Genomic DNA, 18,499 nt, shown 5'->3' on the forward strand with positions numbered 1-18,499 from the left:
TATATATATATGACATATATGATATATAACTGTATAGGTTCCATTGTAGCTATGTTACTTAGGGCTGGGTATCTCTCAGACACTTAGTCTCGGTGACAAGTTGTAGAACTCTGTAATAGTCTCCATTTGTTGCAAAAGGAAGTTTCTTTGATAGGTGGTGAACAGAATATTTGTCTGTATTATAAGAATTCATATTTAGCATATAGTAAAAAATTGCATTTGCCTGGGGATATGACAGAAGTAGACTTTTCTCTGGGATCTATGATCTATCCAGCCATGTTGGCTATGTTTAGTGCCACACACAAGTTCCTTACCATTGAGAGGACTTTACATCCAATTAGGTAACTGTTGATTGCTTCCAAGATAAAAGTGCCACTACTGCACAGCTATAGTTTGTTGCTCTGGTTGTTGTTGTGGTTATGAGGCTTTAAAAGCTAGAGTTGAACCATTGACAGAATTTCTCCCTTAGAATCTTGTATATCATTCTCCAGAACTATGAAAGTATCAAAATATTCATGTAGTATGAGGTTTTTGAGTTGGTGAATATTCACAGTGTGTGGGAAAGCATGATAGATATTGTATAGTCTCAATAACCTAAATGTGTGTACTCGAAGGACACGCCCTACCGACCTGCATGTGACCTGGTTCCTTCTGCTTTGTTTCCTGTAATACATATTTTTAAAAAATATTTTTATTGAGTGTGCATTTCATTCAATAGTCCTTAATCAAATTTAGACTGCACTTCTTCTATCCATGCCCCTGCATACCACCCCACTGGACCTCATGCATTCTGTCATATATATTAAGTCGTATCCAGCCAAGCATTTGAATCAAGATGTCCTTCAGCTCTAGTTCATTCACTGGAGTCTAGTCAGCCCATCTAGAGATCTTAAGGAAGGTCTACTCTCCCTCACCCAGCAGTAATCAGTTGGCAATAGTTCCCAGGATAGGACCAGTCTGCTGCCCATTTCCCTCACTTTACCCTGGGCCCTTACCTAATTGAGGCAGCATGGGAATGATGTACATACTTAGGAAAACATATCTTAGATTTTTGCCCTATACTTTCTTTTAGAATCATAAACATAAATACTCACTGTAACCATAAAGTGGGAAATTCTGCTTTTGAACAAGCTTCTTAAAGTTAATGGAACACTTAGTATTTTGTAATAAAGTATACATAAAACTTTCAAATCTGTGTAGATTTAGTTACAAAGATTGTTGGAAGCAGCTACAAAGATAACCAAATATCACTTTAAAGGCAAAAGTCTTATGTACAAGTTGAGAAAATGCAACAAAACAGCCGTGGTATTTCTTGATTCACTTGGTTAGTACATTATATCTGATACAATGATGATAGATTAGCTGTTTGGGAGGAGTGGCTGTTCAAGATAATTTAAGTCTTTAGGAAAAGCTTGGAAAGAACCACAACATAAACTAAGGATTCTTGCTATTTTCTGGTCTGGCAACCATGGTTGTGGGATGCAGAGCCCTGATGTCATTGATGTTCTAACTGACAGCATCATGAAGAAAGAGAAGAGCCAAGCGTGGCATTTGATTAGCATGACAGAAGTGTAAGAGAAGCATGTTGAACTTTTAAAAAGTATTTATTTATTACTTTCATTGTATGTGTATAAGTGCATTGCCTGCATGGATATAAGTGCACCTGTGTCATGCAATGCCCATGGATGCCAGAAGAGGGGATGGGATCTCCTGGAAATGGAGTTAGAATGGTTGCTAGCCTCCAAGTGGGTGCTGGGAACTGAACGCAGATCCTCTGCAAGAGCATTTAATGCTCATAGCCACTGAGCCATCATCTCTCCAGCTCTTATGCTTAACTTTTAAGAAAAACATATTCATGGAATCACAATGAATATTGTTTTATTAATAACAGACTGAATGCTTTCAAGAGTCTTGAATTGAGCTTGGTGCTAATAATTCCACAGTGGATAAGAAAGCAATGATCCTTGAGAAGCAGATTTGGATAGTTTGTTTAGTGGAATTTGTCATGATATAAAAGGATTAAAGTTTGTCAAAGGGCACAGAGCCAGAAAGACAGAGGGACAAGTGAAGTTTGTCAGCCTGGAGGGATGCCACCTCTCACTACTATTTCCCTCTTCCTTAATTTACATAAAATGTGACCACTGACAGTTCAACCAAAGGATGTTTCAGCACCCATAGGCACTGGGTAGCCTCTCACACTTACTACAGTTTCTTAAAGGCAAAATTTCACATGATTTATGTTACTGTAGATTATTTTTATAAAACCATGTAGATTCCAATCTCCCAAATCAACAATTTTTATAATTAATATAAAACTATAACATATGAATTATTTTGCATCTGATTTATTTTGTTAAAATATTTGTTAGGCTGGGCACAGTGGAGAATGCTTTTAATTCCAGCACTCAAGAAGCAGAAGCTTGCAGGTTTCTTTGAGATCCAGACCAGCCTGGTCTACACTAGCAAGTTCCAGGCCAGTGGGGCCACAGGGAGACCCTGTGATCATATATATATATATATATATATGGATATATATATCCATATTGCTGAGATATTAAGCTTTCACTCTTATTATTTTGTTATATGGATATTCTAAACCAGTGGACATTGAGTTGATTTTAGATTTTGATTATTTTTGTAGAGTCACTGTGAATTTGGGGGATGGTATAGATAGAGAAAAGAGTTGTGGAACTCTGTCCTCCGGGTGTGACACAGCCATTACTGTCCTGAAATCAAAGCAAATATAATTATCTGTATGATCATGAGACCTTTACAAGATTGGGCTCACGTATTCCCCTGTGGAAAACCAGGTACTAAACAAGTGGTACACAGGGACATTGGGCCCCCTCCCTCCAGGAACATATGTTAAGTTTACAGTATGTGTGGGAAGACTTTCTTCCATGTTGTTCTTGACTGTAAGTTGTTCATGCTCCTGTAACTAACCCCATTTAAAATCATTAGTTCCTCAAGTAATCATTCTCTCTCTCTCTCTCTCTCTCTCTCTCTCTCTCTCTCTCTCTTTCTCACACACACACATATACACTCAATTTTTGCCAATAATGACTAAAGATTTCATAAGGTGGTTATGTTGATTTAGATTTCACAGTGAAGATAGTCTGTTGTTTGTAATGTTTTAGCATGTGCTCATTACATCTCATTTTTATTTTAATGAGAATTTTCCTCACTTTTTAGGGAAGTCAAGGCCTTGTGCATCATCTGTATTACCTCTTTGTTTGCAGTGTTCAAGAATATTGCTCATTTCTCTTTGGGTTGTCATTTATTCATTTATTTTTTAAAGTAAATTTGAATAGTTTTAATAACTTTAATAGTTCTAAAAACAAAGGCCCAAAGGCAAAGAGAGAAATAGGTGGCAGGCCAGCCCTAGACTGAGAACTATTGGAGACTGATTGCTGCTGGGTGAGGGAGAATATGACTTACATACAATCACTAGATGCGCTGACCAGACCCTAGTGGATACATTTACACTGAAGGACACTTGGGTACAAATGCCTGAATGAATAGGACTTAACATGTATAGCAGAATACATGAGGTTCAGTAGGGTGATGGGTATGGGATGGGTCAGGGAGAGGGTCTAAATTTGATTAAGAACTGTTATATGAAATTACAAAATCTCTCTCTCTCTCTCTCTCTCTCTTTCTCTCTATATATATATATATATATAATCATTCTTCCTCTCTTATGCACACAGACTTCATTATGATCTCTAGATATGTCTCATTTTGACATGGTTTTATTTAGAAACAATTTTAAAACCTGTGTTATCAATGAGATCACTTTAAAATCTACAGTAAAAACAAATAGTGGACTCTGGTGTGGCTTAAAATATGACAGCATGTTCTATAGTCATCACAAGTACATTTGTAAAATTGAGAGTCTGTTTTCTCCAGGGATTTTCTATCAAGACTGGGCTTTGACAGCCACAAGACAGGAAGGAAAAATAGCTGAAGCAAAACAGGAAGCCAGACTTTCCTATTGGAGAAACCTCCCAAAGGGAAACGCAATCATGTTTTGAGAAATGCTATTTATACCAGTAAATGCCAGTGCAGTTGGTGATAAGCAGAAACATGATCTTTAGTAAATAAAATAGAAATTGAAAAATAGAATTGAATATTGTAATGGGCTACTCAGTGGCCCCTAAGACGTGGGAACCTAATTCCTTGGAAGCAATTCCTTTGTAAGAGATAAAGAGTTGTAGATGGTTAAGTCTTGGCATCTGTAGTAGGGCAGGCGTTATCCAGGTGGACCCTTCTTTGGTCACATCTTTATGAGAGCCAAGGTAGGGGAGAGTGCACAGGCAAAGAGACAGGAGGCAACGTGTTGCTGAATTCTGGATCTGAGTGATGCAGCTGTTGATCCAGGATGCTGCAGCCACCAGAAGCTGGGAGAGGGAGGGAGCAGACTCAACTCAAGCTCAGATGCAATGTGGTCCCACACATTGATCTCATCCCATTGGGTTGATTTATGAATTATGTCCTCTAGAACAGTAAGGAGCAATTTCTGATTTGAAGTAGCCAAATTTATGATCCTTTGTTATAGTTGCCAGAAACTAATGTAAGCATCAACATCGTTTTAGAAAGAAAAATTGTGAAAGAGCTAAGAAGAGCTGTACAGCCATGCCATCGACACTACCGTCTACCAGGATGTCAGTGTTTTCTATGTGCTCCAAGGACTAGCCACAACTGTTTATCAAGGACTTGAAATGCATCTAGGACAACAGAAAAATTAAAGTTTTAATGATTTTTAATTCATGAGAATTTGCATTTAAATATTGTGACTTTCCTCCTATGTTTGGAAAACAATTTAATAATTCTAGGAACACTTTGCAGTCAGTATAAAAGGTAATCACTAGTCACATCTCTAAGCATAAGCACACCAAATGCACAGATCTAGTTTTTCTTTGTCTGATTTTGAAAAATGCAAATTGTAGTCATTTCTTTCCCAAGAACAAAATTTTCATTTAGAATAAGAAAACTATATGCAACACATTTATTAAAAGCAGCTTTCTGAAAGTTACTGCAGTTTCAACACACATTCCACTAGAACAGATCCATAGATGACCTTTTATTTTATCTTAAGCTTAAGGACCCTCTCTCTTCAGGATCCCCTTGCATTTTCCTTGAGCAAAGGGAATCTGGTCAGAGGAAGGAAATGTGGATCAGACCTGCCCTTCCATTTGGCCTTCTTACTAGATATTAGTGCTGGGAAATTTCCAGTTCTCAACAAGGAGAACGGAGAAGCCTTGAGAACTCATGTGGCAGAGAGATGTAGTCTTTCATCTGTCCAAAAATGCCTCCAAGGCCTGTCTGAGGACTATCTTATCCAGAAGCTGCCTTGGGAAGAAGCGCAGCCTGAGCCCCGTGCTGTGTGAGCATGCCTGCTGTAATTCCCCTTGTGTGCATCCTCTCTACTTTATGCAGCTTTTCTGTGATCACTTTGTCATCTGAAAAATTAGGTTCTTTCAAGGATGAAAATAAGAAGTTCACTCTACTCCAGGTGGAGAAATTTAGTTCCAGGCCACTGTTCAGCAGCCTTTAGGGTTTCTAATGACTTTGTTTCTTGACTTCTCTCAAGTGTAATATGCATCCAGATTTTAATGTAGCTAAACTCATTTACTCTGTTCTTTAAACATTTGGTTTCCCTCAAGTTGGTTCAGTCAAGTTCATGCTGTTATTTATTATTATTTTTTAATTTATTTTTGTCTTTTTGAGACAGGGTCTCCCTGTAGTCCCAGCTGACCTAAACTCACTATGTAGACCAGGCTAGCCTTGAACTCACAGGGATCTGCCTCTGCCTCTCGAGTGCTGGGACTAAAGGCATGCGCCACCACGCCCAGCCCATGCCGTTATTATTTAAAAAACTTACTTATGTAGACCACATTTCTGGCCCCAGTTAGCCTCAGCCATAGCACTGATGCAGACCATCTAACTCCACATTGGAAGGACATTGTGAAGTCAATTTAGCTATTTTAAAATAATCACTTATGACTGCATCACATAAGCATTTGCTTTTAAAAAGGGAAATACAGTGTAATGATGATTTCTTATGGAAAATCCTAAATTTTGGTTTTTGACCAGAGCCTTCACAATTGTTAGATTACTTGAGAACCCAATTCTAGTATAATTTTTACATATTTTCCAATTTTGGTGAGTAATTACTAAGATCTAGACAAAGTACCCAGTGCAAATCATTGCTGAAAATTGATAGATGTTTAGAAAACAATATGCCAGAAAGAGCTGAGTATCAATACTGTGGACTAATGCAGTTGATCATTTATGCTGGCCTGGGGGCATACCTGGGGGTACACCTGCCTTCTCCAACAAGAGCACCGTCTCCTAAGGGGCCACAGCAAACTCCCCCAACTACATTCTGCCAAGGCAAGAAATGTTATCTGAACTCAGTTTCCTGGGGGCATTACAGGAAAGCTCCACAAATACTGTTTGATGAAACAGAATTTGATTATTCACAGTTCTACAGGGCAGACATTTGATAAAGATATCAGCACATTTGATTCTGTTTGTAAACTCAGAGATCTACCCATGCTTGCAGCGGTGACTGTCAGTTCTGAGCATTCCTTAGTTGAGAGCTTCATAGTTCCAAGCTCTGTGTCTGGCATTTCACAACCTAAGTATCTTTACATCGTCTCTTTGTAAGGACACAAGTCACTGAACTTGGGATTCACCCTATTCTAGTAAGACCTCCACGTAATGATTTGTATCTGGAAAGACCCAGGCTTCAAGTAAGCCTATATTGTTATGTTCTGGATATATGTGAATATGGGGGGAACATTAAAAAAAATATATATATATCATAGAAATTGAGATTGATTTAGCTGGGCATAGAAATAAAGAGCTCCAGAAGCGAATCCACACTGTCTTCTTTAAATTGCATGTTTAAATTCCTAAGATGCAGAAGGAACCCTGGTACTTATGTGCATGTTCATGACTTCTTCAGTTTTATCAGGAAACATTTATTTATACTATTATCTATTCAGGCATTTGGAAAGAGCTTAAAGTATCATCTCTGACCTCTAGAAGAGTGATCTTTGAAAGAGACAGACAAGTAAATGTCTGGTAATTGAACCACAGAGGAGAAGAGGAGTTCATCGACGTTGCTAATGGGACAAGGCATTACCCACTTTTTAAATATGAAAAGAGGAAGGTAGAATATTACAATAATAAATATTGCAAAGTTATAGAGTTTCATAGGTAAAAGCCTAATTATTTGGTAATTGGAACTAGTTTTTCAGAGCTCTGTGTATTGCTGAAATGAGAGTATAGAGCTAAAATGAACTATTTCAATACTGCCTATGTTTGTGATACAGAGTCATCAATTTGATGAACAAATTTCATTCAATTATTCATAAAGCATTTTGCTAATTTAAGTCAAAATGTAAATCTGATCCATCACACCTGTGCTGAAAGCGCATTAGTGCTGTTATGTTGACTAGAAAGTCCAAGCGCCCTTATGAAGTCCCACTCTGAACTGAGGAGCTATTGGCAACTGATAGCTCCTAGGAGAGAGTCCGTTTTCTTCAAGGATATTGTCCAGGAGAAGCAACCCATAATCCAGTAGATGGCCCATATACAGAAAACTGCAACAGAGTCAGAGGCCTTAAAAACAGAGCATGTGGAGCTGAGAGGGAAAAGTGATGGTGGAGAGAAAGGAGGAATTAGAGAGGAGTAATGAGGATGGATTTGATCATAATGTGTTATGAATGTATGAAACTTTCAAAAAAAATTAAAAAACACTTTAGGATGGAGAAGTCTGTGGTTAAGAGCATTTACTGCTCTTGGAGAGGACCTGGGTTGGATTTCCAACACCTGCATGGAGGCTCACAACTGTCTATAACTCCAATTCTAGGAGATTTAATGCCCTCTTGTGACCTCCAAGGTACTGCACACATGTGGTGCACATACATGCAGACAAAACACTCATACAATAAAAATAAATTAATCTTTATAAAAGTACTGCATATTGACTAATTACATAGTATGAGGACCAAATCCACCTCAATGTCTGTTTGTGGAAATAACATTTTATTTGAACACAAAAAAGAGTAAAATAATTTTGAAATAAAAAAGAAATACAGTTTCTCCAAGCCCATCAGGAATCACTGTTAATCTTATGTTCAGTCATATCCATACTGAGCTTTATGCTGCTCTAATTCACATTATTCATGTTTCCAAACACACGAATGACCTTTTTCTTTAACAAGTGTCATGCTAGACAGTCTCCCTGCCTGGAAAGTCATCCTCCCCTTCCTTCACCTGGCCAATCCCTCTTCTCTTCCAATAGTCAGCTCAGATAATAATCACTACTAAGAATTCTTTTTAGTTCTGCAATAAATTGTATCTTTCTTTTATTCACTCTAATATCACATTATTCATCATTAGCACCTCATTAATTAGCAAATATATAAATATAAATAAACTCACAGGAAATGTTTGCCAAGTAAACAAACACTACCTGTATATGATGTTAATGTAATTTATGGCCCTGGAAAGAAATAGCATTTTTTGTGAAGCTGCATAAATTCTTTTGTTGGTTGATCGGGATATGATTATCTTGTCATATGTGTATTCATGTTGCCAGACCAGGGCCTTGCGAATGCTAAGCAAGTTCTCTAGCACCGGGCTACACCCAGCCACTATTGCTTCGTCTTGAATGATGATACTCTGAATGTCTGCAAAATGTTTAAGTAACTGGCAAAATAAATGCATTAATAGATATCCTAGCAGAGTCATGTCAAGCAAACAGCTCAGTGTTTCTTTCAGCAATTTATATATATTCAGTATTATTTGTGGTCAATATTAATTTAAACTCATGAGGCTTAGTGGGCTGTATATTATTACATATATGTTATCATTAAATAGATTAGGGTTTGATTCCTAGATGAATTTGAACATATATGCGAATCAAAAGGAAAACAGATAATAGCTATGTATGCCAATTCCCAACAAAGCAGATTAACATGGAAAAGTTAGTATGTTGTGAATGCAGAATATGATAGGTTCTCAAATTTTCACATAATTAGATTAAAAATAGATTAGAAGGACAACAAAAACAGAAGCTGCCGTTAGAATAACATTTTAACAGTCTACATTCAGAAACATTCACTTTTCTATAACTCTTTTAAATGAAATTTATGTTCAACCTGGAACTGGAATGTTTTACAATAAGAAGACTATACACATGCACATGTACAGACATGTGTACATGTACTCCTTGCTCGCCTTGGGGGTAGGAACCAGGCAAGCGATAAATCATCCTTGAAATGGTGATGTTGGAGATTACAGAGTATATTCCCACATTAATTGTTCCATGGACTTCACTTACTTCAAAATGCCAAATTAAAGGCTTAGGAATTGAAAGATAATGAGATATTATTTTCTATTATATTGTTCAAAACGTCAGATGCTCAGTGGGTCTTATTCCTGAATCATCATTTGAAAGCAACGTGAAAACTGGAAAAAATGTTTAAGGAGGGCCTGGAGAGATGGCACCATAGGTTAAGACTATTAGCTACTCATGCAGAACACCCAGGTTGAGTTTACAGCACCCACAGTGTGGCTAACAACTGTCTGTAACTCCAATTCCAGAGGCTCCAACATCTCTTCTTTGAGCACGCCACACACTGGTGCACACACATACATGTAGGCAAAACACTCATGCACATAAAAATAAAAACATAAAATTTTAAGCAAGGAAAATTATATATTTTGATTTTTTAATTATTATTTTTTCTTATTTTATGTGTATGAGTATATTGCCTGCATGTATGTAAGTGCTCCTGTTTCATGCAATGCTTACAGAGGTCAGAAGAGGGCATCGGATCCCCTGGAACTGGAGTTAAAGATGGTTATTAACTGCCATATGGGCACTGGGAACCAAACTCAGATTCTCTGCAAGAGTAGCCAATGCTCTTAACTACTGAGCCATCTTTCCAGTCCATATATTCTGATTTTTTCATGTCTGCCGGAGATATGCTGTCATCATGTAATTATTTTTATGTGTGCATTTGTTTACTTGTAAAGTAGCTACTATTGAGTCTACTTGAAAAAACAGAAGTTTGTATTTTCAAGACCCATTTAGCATGACGCTGATTTAGATGTGAAGATTGCATAGCTTATTAGAAAGTCTTGGTTTAAAATACTCTCAGAACTTTAAGTTGACTTATGAAATCAGCAGAACTGAAATTACATGTGTATAGCAAAGAACAGGCATGCAATCAAACTCATCTGTGGCTCTGAATTATAAACAGCAGTGTCCTCCTACCGTGGAAGTAGAGATGATATGATTTTATTGTGCACATTAGTCCAAAATTCTCTCATTAAAATAGTTTCCAAGAGAAAGAAACAAAAGCAGAAATGTACACATACTATGACAGGCATTTGACAAAATAATGAAGAGAACTATATTTTAGTATGGTTTGTAAATATGTGTTTTGATTAATACAGAGTCACCCATCTACAAGAATGTTAAAGCTAAAAAAATTCCCTAAAGACCTTCTAAGAAATCCTTTCTTTACTAATGAGGAAACAAAAATCCACAGGGTTATGTGATTTGCATAAGAGAGTTAATTGCAAGCCTGGAAACCTTGTAAAACTATCTCTAATCCAGCTCCATCTCTGATATTTGATAAGTTTCTTCTGCTAAAGTCTCTTCCCCACCCACAGAGACTTTTTATAGTATCAGCAATGACACAAAGATAATATTATTTTGGGAATTCTAATCAGTATGAAAGTTGTCTGTATTGTCAGTTATCAATATAAGATCATAATTAAGGAGCTACTTGGTCAGAAAAATATTTCTGTAGCGTTCCGCATTCTTGATGTCCAAGAGGAAAATTTGGAGGATTCATTTCTTCATAATGCTCTCATTTAAGAACAACTTGCAAATAAACACAGTTCAAGTTCCCTTTCATTCTGAGGTAGAAAGTTTATCAATCCTCCTTAACACTTTTCCTCAGGCAGTTGGAGCATCTGAAATATTTTACCCTTTGCGTATATGATAATCCTTATTTATTGCAGTAGTAAAAGGTTATTAAGGCTTAAGTTATAGAGATGTACTTCATCAACATTTCATCTCTAAACCTGTTTAATATGAGAGAAGACAAGAAATTTAAAACATTGCAAATATATATGATTCTTTTATTAACTTTTATTCTTGAGTTGTTAGTTTTAATTATCACCTATTTAAATTGGGTGAGCTAGCCAGAGAAGGGCAAATATTTAAGAAGGTGGTTGTCATCCTCACGAATTAAAAGTAAGTATTAGCAAATAATTTTTAGCAGGTTTAAATATCAAGCTTTCTAAATTATTTGAATTAACAATCAGTCATTTTACAACATTTTATTGAAGTTTGTGATTTTCATACACTATAATTTGATGATATTTAGATCCCCTCTTCTATCTGCATCTGTCCCCAAATGTCCTACCCTATGGCTTCATTCACAGAAGCCTCATTAACCTACCAAGAGTCCCATCCTCAAAAGAGACTGACTCTTTCTACTCTAAACACTCATTGGTTGCCAAAATTCATTAGGTTGGGTTGGGGTTTCTTACCCACTTCCTCATGCCTATGCTGGGATTTTGTCTGGTTTGAACTTGCACGGGACTTGTGCATGCTGTCACCATTGCTGTAAGTTCATATGAGTAACTGACCAGCTGCCTGGAGAACTCTGTTTCCTCTAGTTATCCACCACCTCTGAATCTTACAGTCTTTCCACACCTTCTTTCAGGATGATCCCTGAGCCTTGGGAAGCAGAAGTTTGAAGCAGGAGTCCTATTCAGGAATGTGAACTCTGCAATGTCTTGTTCTCTGCACATGGGACAGCTGTGGGATTTTATACTGATCACTATTTGCTGTATAAGGAAACCTCTGGGGAAAGTTGAGAGATGCATTAATCTGTGGGTCTAAAAATAAGTCATTCAGAGTCAGTTTGCTATGATAACCATTGGGTAGAAAAGTAGTGTTAGGTTCTCCTCTGTGTCCTGTGACCTGTCTAGCTTCAGGTTCCTAAGCCTGACATCATTGTCAGGTAGAGCCTCCATCTTATGAAACGAACTTTAAATCCAATTAGAGAGTGGTTGGTTATCCCAAATGCTTGTGTCACTATTGCAACAGTGGGCATATTTTTCCAGGCCTGTTCTTGTTGCAGTTCATAGGATTCATAGCTGGATAAGGTTGATAATGACTTTTTCCTTTCAGTAGCCTGCATAGCACCTTTAGCACTATGAACTTGAGCCAGGAAAGATGAGGCTCTGAAGTCAGCACCAGCTTGATTGCTTTTTAAAATATATGTATATTTTAATTTTATCTATATGACTGGCTGCTCTTGCAGAGGACCTGGATTCGGTTCCCAGAACCCACATGGCAGGTAACAACCATCCGTCCATAACTCTAATTCCTTGGGAATCTGATGCCCACTTCTAACATCCATGAGCCTTGTACAACACAGGTGCACTTACATACATACTAATATACATACAAAAACATAATAAATATTTATAATAAACTGATGATGTAGAGGACGCTTAAATACCTCCATGTGGTAATTGATGTACTACTTTGTTAGGCACAATGAGAGAAAGAAAATGAACATATATGCAAGAAAAATGACTATAATGTGCAGGGCATGTAACCTATATGCTAAGATTTGCTTAGACATGTTAGTGATAGGGATAGATAGTGGAATTAAAGGGTGACCACAGATGGCAATTGCCTGTGTTTGCATTATAAATGTACACATATTTATTCCTTTGTCAGTGTGCTATTAGTAAGAAAAATAAACCCCGGAATTTATGTGTTATTTATAGGGAATCATGCAAATTTTCATCTAAGATATTAATATAAGCAGCTTTATTTGTATTAATTACCAGTTCCGTCCTTGTTGTTCATTAGTTATCTTTCCAACCAGGATCAATCTGACTACGCCCTCTCTATTGGTTAATTTTATATTTTTATTATTGTGGTTTAAGTTTGGTATTAGGATTGATGGCCTCCTTCACATAGCATAGAGTGAGGGCCATTTACATTTATTCATTTCCTTTATGCTTTTACCAATAGATAAGAAATCTTATAGACTGCACATCATTAATAAACTAAAAATTCATAGTGTCTTAATAAATTCCATTAACATTTAAGAAACATGCCGCATGTACAACAGGAAAATTCATTTTTTTTTCTCTAAAAATGAGTAAATAGCACCCTGAAATAGATTCATTGTACTGCACTGATCCCTAATCAAAGCCTTTTATCACTTAATTAACAGAAGGAGGACAGTGTGCTTTTCCATTTTGCAATTTCGATAAGTCTTCCTCTGGCCTGTATCAGTGTGTAGCTTTTCATGGACATGGTGAATGAGGCTGGCAATGTCAGTCAAGTCTTTCTAGTCCATACCAAATGCTTTGCCCCTTTTTCTTACCACAAAAAGTCCTGGTGAAAATGGAATGATACAAGACACTGTTTTATAAGTTTTATAAAATCACGGCATCATCTTACTTGTGTGTATTCAGAGATGAACATAGTAGAGCTTGTGATTTAAAGAGTGAAAATATGTTGTATGTGAACTTCAAACTTTCGTTTTAGTGGTTGATGTCATTGAATTGGCTTCACTGAAGGATTCCTTGCTTTTACATTGAAGCGGCCAATTCAAAGAGGGATGTGGATACTAAGCAATCTCAGTCAGTTTCAGGTAGTAATAATCTTCTTCACAACTTGAATGTGGAGTTTGGGTAGGTTTGGAAGGATTCTTTATATCTGTTTTGGCACAGGTAAGAAAAATAAATGTTCTTGCTATAACCTTACATCTAGTCATGTACTAGGTTATTCAAAACTAAGTGTATTCCTAGACCCTTGTTTACTTCTCATTTAAGAAAATAGAAGATGTTTTGGTTAACTAAGTCACTATGTGTTAGATTAATTCTCAGTAGTTTAAGTTAGAAACATATCCACTAGCAAGTATTAGAGTCAGAAGCTGGTTAATAACAAATGTTTACTGAATGTACCTGAATCACATGTATGATGCCTTTCCCAAAAATGGATAGTTATATAAATGTCCAGTTTTCAAAACAGATACTGAAGTGGATTAAGTGACAGACTCTCATACAGAGGAATGGTGTTGTAGCCTTTATTCTTTTGTCAAATCACGTGGCCTGTTTGACAGACATTCACATCAGAGCATAGCAGACAGACTCATGGTAATGATGGTTATAATAAAAATAACGATTACTATAATCATATCAGCACATAGTGACACTGACAATGTGCCAGATGTTGGATAAGTGCCTTATCTGTATCTCATAATATTGCTGTGGCACAAGGATGGTTTTGCCATTTTCCTAATGCTCAATTAAGGATTAATAATGTTTTGTTCATTTATCCAACTAGCGAGTATAAAAGTTAGCACAGGGATACACATGTATGTTGATTGGCTACTTTTTCTCAAAAGCCGCATCACTAATATTAAACATCACAGGCTGGGGAGATGCTTAATGAGTACAATGCTTGCTGTTCAAGCATGAGGGTCTATTTCATAATGTCATATGAAAAGCTTAATATTTCCATGCTACTATTACGTGCATGTCACAGCTTATTTGAATGTTACATATAAATGTTAGAGTAGTATAGTAACCATTTGAAAAAGGTACTGTTCTAAATGAGACTATATAAAATCATATTCTTTATGCTAAAAGAAAAAAACATATATTTAAGAATATTTTTGTTAATTCTTTGAGAATTTCGTACACTATATTTTGATCATATTCACCCAAACTCCTCCTCTTAAACCCTCCCTGATGTACTCTGAACCCCTCAAAACTGTTTCCTCTTTTTTAAATCTTAAAAATATTTTAATGTAAAAACCATATCTTAATGAAACAATACATTCTGCTACATCATTACTAGTTTTCAAAATAAGTAATTTGAGTTTTCATCAATGTCTGATATAGGCCTGCAGTACATCTGTGTCACAGTCATGCACAAAATCCATTTGGAAACATGCTGGTCAGTGTCACTCTATCATTTTAATGGAGGGTGTGCAGGAACTATTTGTGGTAAACATATTTTGAAGTGTAATGTTATCCCTTATGATAGTGATAGAATACAATGGAAAGAGATGGTTCTTTGGGTTTAGATACAAAGTAAACACCATGTTTATTTAATGAGTGGTTTATGATGGTTGCTTGAGCTTTCCGGATCCCCATTTCTGCCACCTCATGATGGGAACAGTAGGGACTTCACAGGTTGGGCATGGGGCTTAAAAAAATAGTAATGGCAAAGTGCTAGGCAGCGTGGGTGACTCGAGGCAAATGCTGATAAATATTAGCCATTATTATTACTGTTGCCCACGTTTCTTCATTATCCACTACAGCACATAGGACTTCTGTGTAGCTGTTTCCTAAGGCTTCGTCTCTGAGATGAACTTTATTATCTAGCATCTGTTTTTAACCTTAATAAGAAAGTGCATTTCATATACCAATGAAGCTTTCAGTGTGAGGTATTGATGCTCACAAAGAGTAATCCTGGTGGTGAAAAGTAGTTAAACTTAGATCAAAATTTCACTTTCCACACTTGTGAGCAAGGTACTTCAGAGAAGGGCAGGAGACAGGGCTATGGAACCTGAAATGGCTTCAAGTTGTTGAGTTGCTCAGTTCTATGATGACTGTCCCTTAAGCCTGAGGTGAAGGAGCCATCACTATCCAAAGGAAATTGGTAGAGGAAAAACACTGGATCTGGACTCGGTACCTGTTCCAGTCCACTTCTTTGGGGTTTTATTCAGGGTCATATGTGTATAGATCTTGTTGTTAAAGTTTTATTCATTTACTTATTGAACTTTTCAAGTAAAAATTGGATATATTTAGTATATGCATCATGAAATTTTGAAGTATATGCATAGCTGAATATATTTTGTGTCCATATGCCTCATTTTCATTATTACTCTGCTGATCGGCAGCTAATCCGGTTCCTTTCCTTGCTATTGTGGATGGTGCAGCAGTAAACATGGATGTGCCAGTACCTGTGTGATGAGATATCTAGTTCTTTGTGTGTATGTGCAGGAGTGGGAAAAAATAAAATTATGAAATATGCAGGAAAATAAATGGAGCTATAAAGTATTAAGTGAGGTGACTTGGCTTCAGAAAAACAGATGACATATTCTCCCTCCTATATACAGAGTCTAACTTTTCATGTTTGCGTGTGTGTAAATATGGAGCTGTGTGAGTGAGTATAGACTGTGAAACCAGATAGGCAACAGGGAGGAATGAACAAGAGAGCAAACGTCACCTGTAACGCGAAAGCAGAAACAAGGCGACGGGCGTGGTCAACACAAAGGAGGGGCAGGGATGGGGACGAGAAAGGAGAGAAAGAACAGAAATTATTTTGTTTGGAAAGTGCCATAGTGAAATCAGATTCTTTATGGAGTAATTAAAACATTTAAAAACAGTAGAAACCACAAACAAAAATCGCTTAGAACACACAAGGAAAAGAAGGACATGTATAATTCGAATTAACAAGTGTCTGCTACCTCAGTGATCATGCTCAGCATTGCCAAGACTGCAAAATATCACGCTTTTCTATAGTCATACTGTAGAAAATAATTTCTTGAACCTAATCTTCATAGCTATATGCTACATCCCTTAGTGGTGTCTCACCATCCGCCCTCCCTGGTGATCACTCGGACCCCTGGTATCCATGACTCTAGTCTCCACATCCATGAGAAAAAAATTTTTTTAAATAATGCACAGATATGAGCATGTAGGATATTCTAATAGTGGTCTCTGGCTTATTTCACTTAACATGATGGTCTCCAGATCCACCTACAATAAATCTCTATTTTATATATCCATTGTAAAGGGCTGTCCTCTGGCAGTCAGACACAATTTCCCCAAGCTCAGCTGTACCTACTTGCCTAAGACTGTCAAAGCTGAGCTTGTTTACTGTTCATGAACTGTGCAGAAGGGAGGGGCAGGAAGAATAATTGGACCCTCTTTTGAGAGTCCAATCACACCTCCCAACCCGATTGGCAATCAGGCTCTAAGTGTATGTGAGCTAGAGAAAATAGGCTGGGGAGACTGGGGGGAGGGGCTCTCCCACTATTTTGTGTGGGTATGGGGAGAACCACCATCTATGCTTAGATGAAGACTGTCCATGTGTGGCCTTAGATGAGTGAGCACCTACTCATCTGTGAGTGAGCCCTCGCCCAGTACTCTGTAAGTAATTCCAATGAACTCACTGGTTTTCCTGACTGTAGTTTGGTGAATCATACCTCAGTTTGTCTTTGGGACCAATGGAGGAGGGGGTGATGTTGTTTAGCCCACCCCCCAACACATACAAGTTTAGCAACAATTTCCAATGTGTAAAATGAGGTTATTGATAATGAATAACCAATTACACATACTAGACTAGATAACTATTGTACAATCACAGGTGTGGGACACACTGAGACTCTGCTCCATGTCGTTGACACATGATTAAAGGAGAGGAAACAAAGAGAAACTTAGCTATGAAAATGAAAAGAATGTTTGCTCTAGTGTTAAAACCTAAATAGTGGCTAGTCATGAGGCTGAAGTAAGACGATCCCAGGTTCAAAGCTAAATACAAAGTCAGTGCAGGGCCAGAATCATCAATATAATATTCTATCACAAACTAGAAAGAAAAAAAAAAAAAAACAGGGCTGGAACAGAGCTTGGTGATGGAGTGTTTGCCTAGTCTGTCAATGGAAGTGAAATCAATCCTAGGTGTTGGAGGGTAGAAAAAGAAAGAAGAGAGAATTTTTGCATAGCAAATAGAAAATGAGGATGTTTACCAAGCCCAGGAAATAGAGACTCTTCCTTCTTAGGTTATATTATGCATTGAGAACAGAAGACAGTACCAGTGAGGTGTCTCAGTGGATAATGGTGCCTGCTGCTGAGCCTGATGACCTGAGTTCAGTCCTGGAGACTCATATGGTAAAAGGAAGAATGGACTCCTGCAAGTTGTGCTCTGAATTCCACATGCAAGCTAAGCTGTGTGCACATACCTCCCTCCCCCACACACATCCAAACATACTAATGAATAAATCAATAAATGTAATAAAAATGTGAAAAAGAAAATACAAAATTATCTAACAATTAACATGCAGTTAGGCATCAGCAGTTAAAACAGACATACTTACAAAGACTGTCTGTGTCAGCATCTCAATGACATAAAAAAAAAATTACTATGACTCTTACCACATTAGTTTTTCTCTCCCTGAATTATATCATCATTTTAGCTTGCATGGATTATGTGAGTTAGGAAAGAACTATAGCAACTTGGAGAAAGAGATAAGAAAAATAGGAATGGAAGAAATATAAAGGATCATGTTATTAAAGTGAATGCTCTTTTACTAAAGTGTAGCGTTGTTCTATCACCTATCTGTCTGCCTGTCTGTCCATCTATACATACATAAATACATACATACATATATACATACATTCATCTATTTAACCATCCATC

Source organism: Nannospalax galili, unplaced genomic scaffold (genome assembly GCF_000622305.1).
Source record: "Nannospalax galili isolate Female #2095 unplaced genomic scaffold, S.galili_v1.0 scaffold234, whole genome shotgun sequence".
Taxonomy (NCBI): domain Eukaryota; kingdom Metazoa; phylum Chordata; class Mammalia; order Rodentia; family Spalacidae; genus Nannospalax; species Nannospalax galili.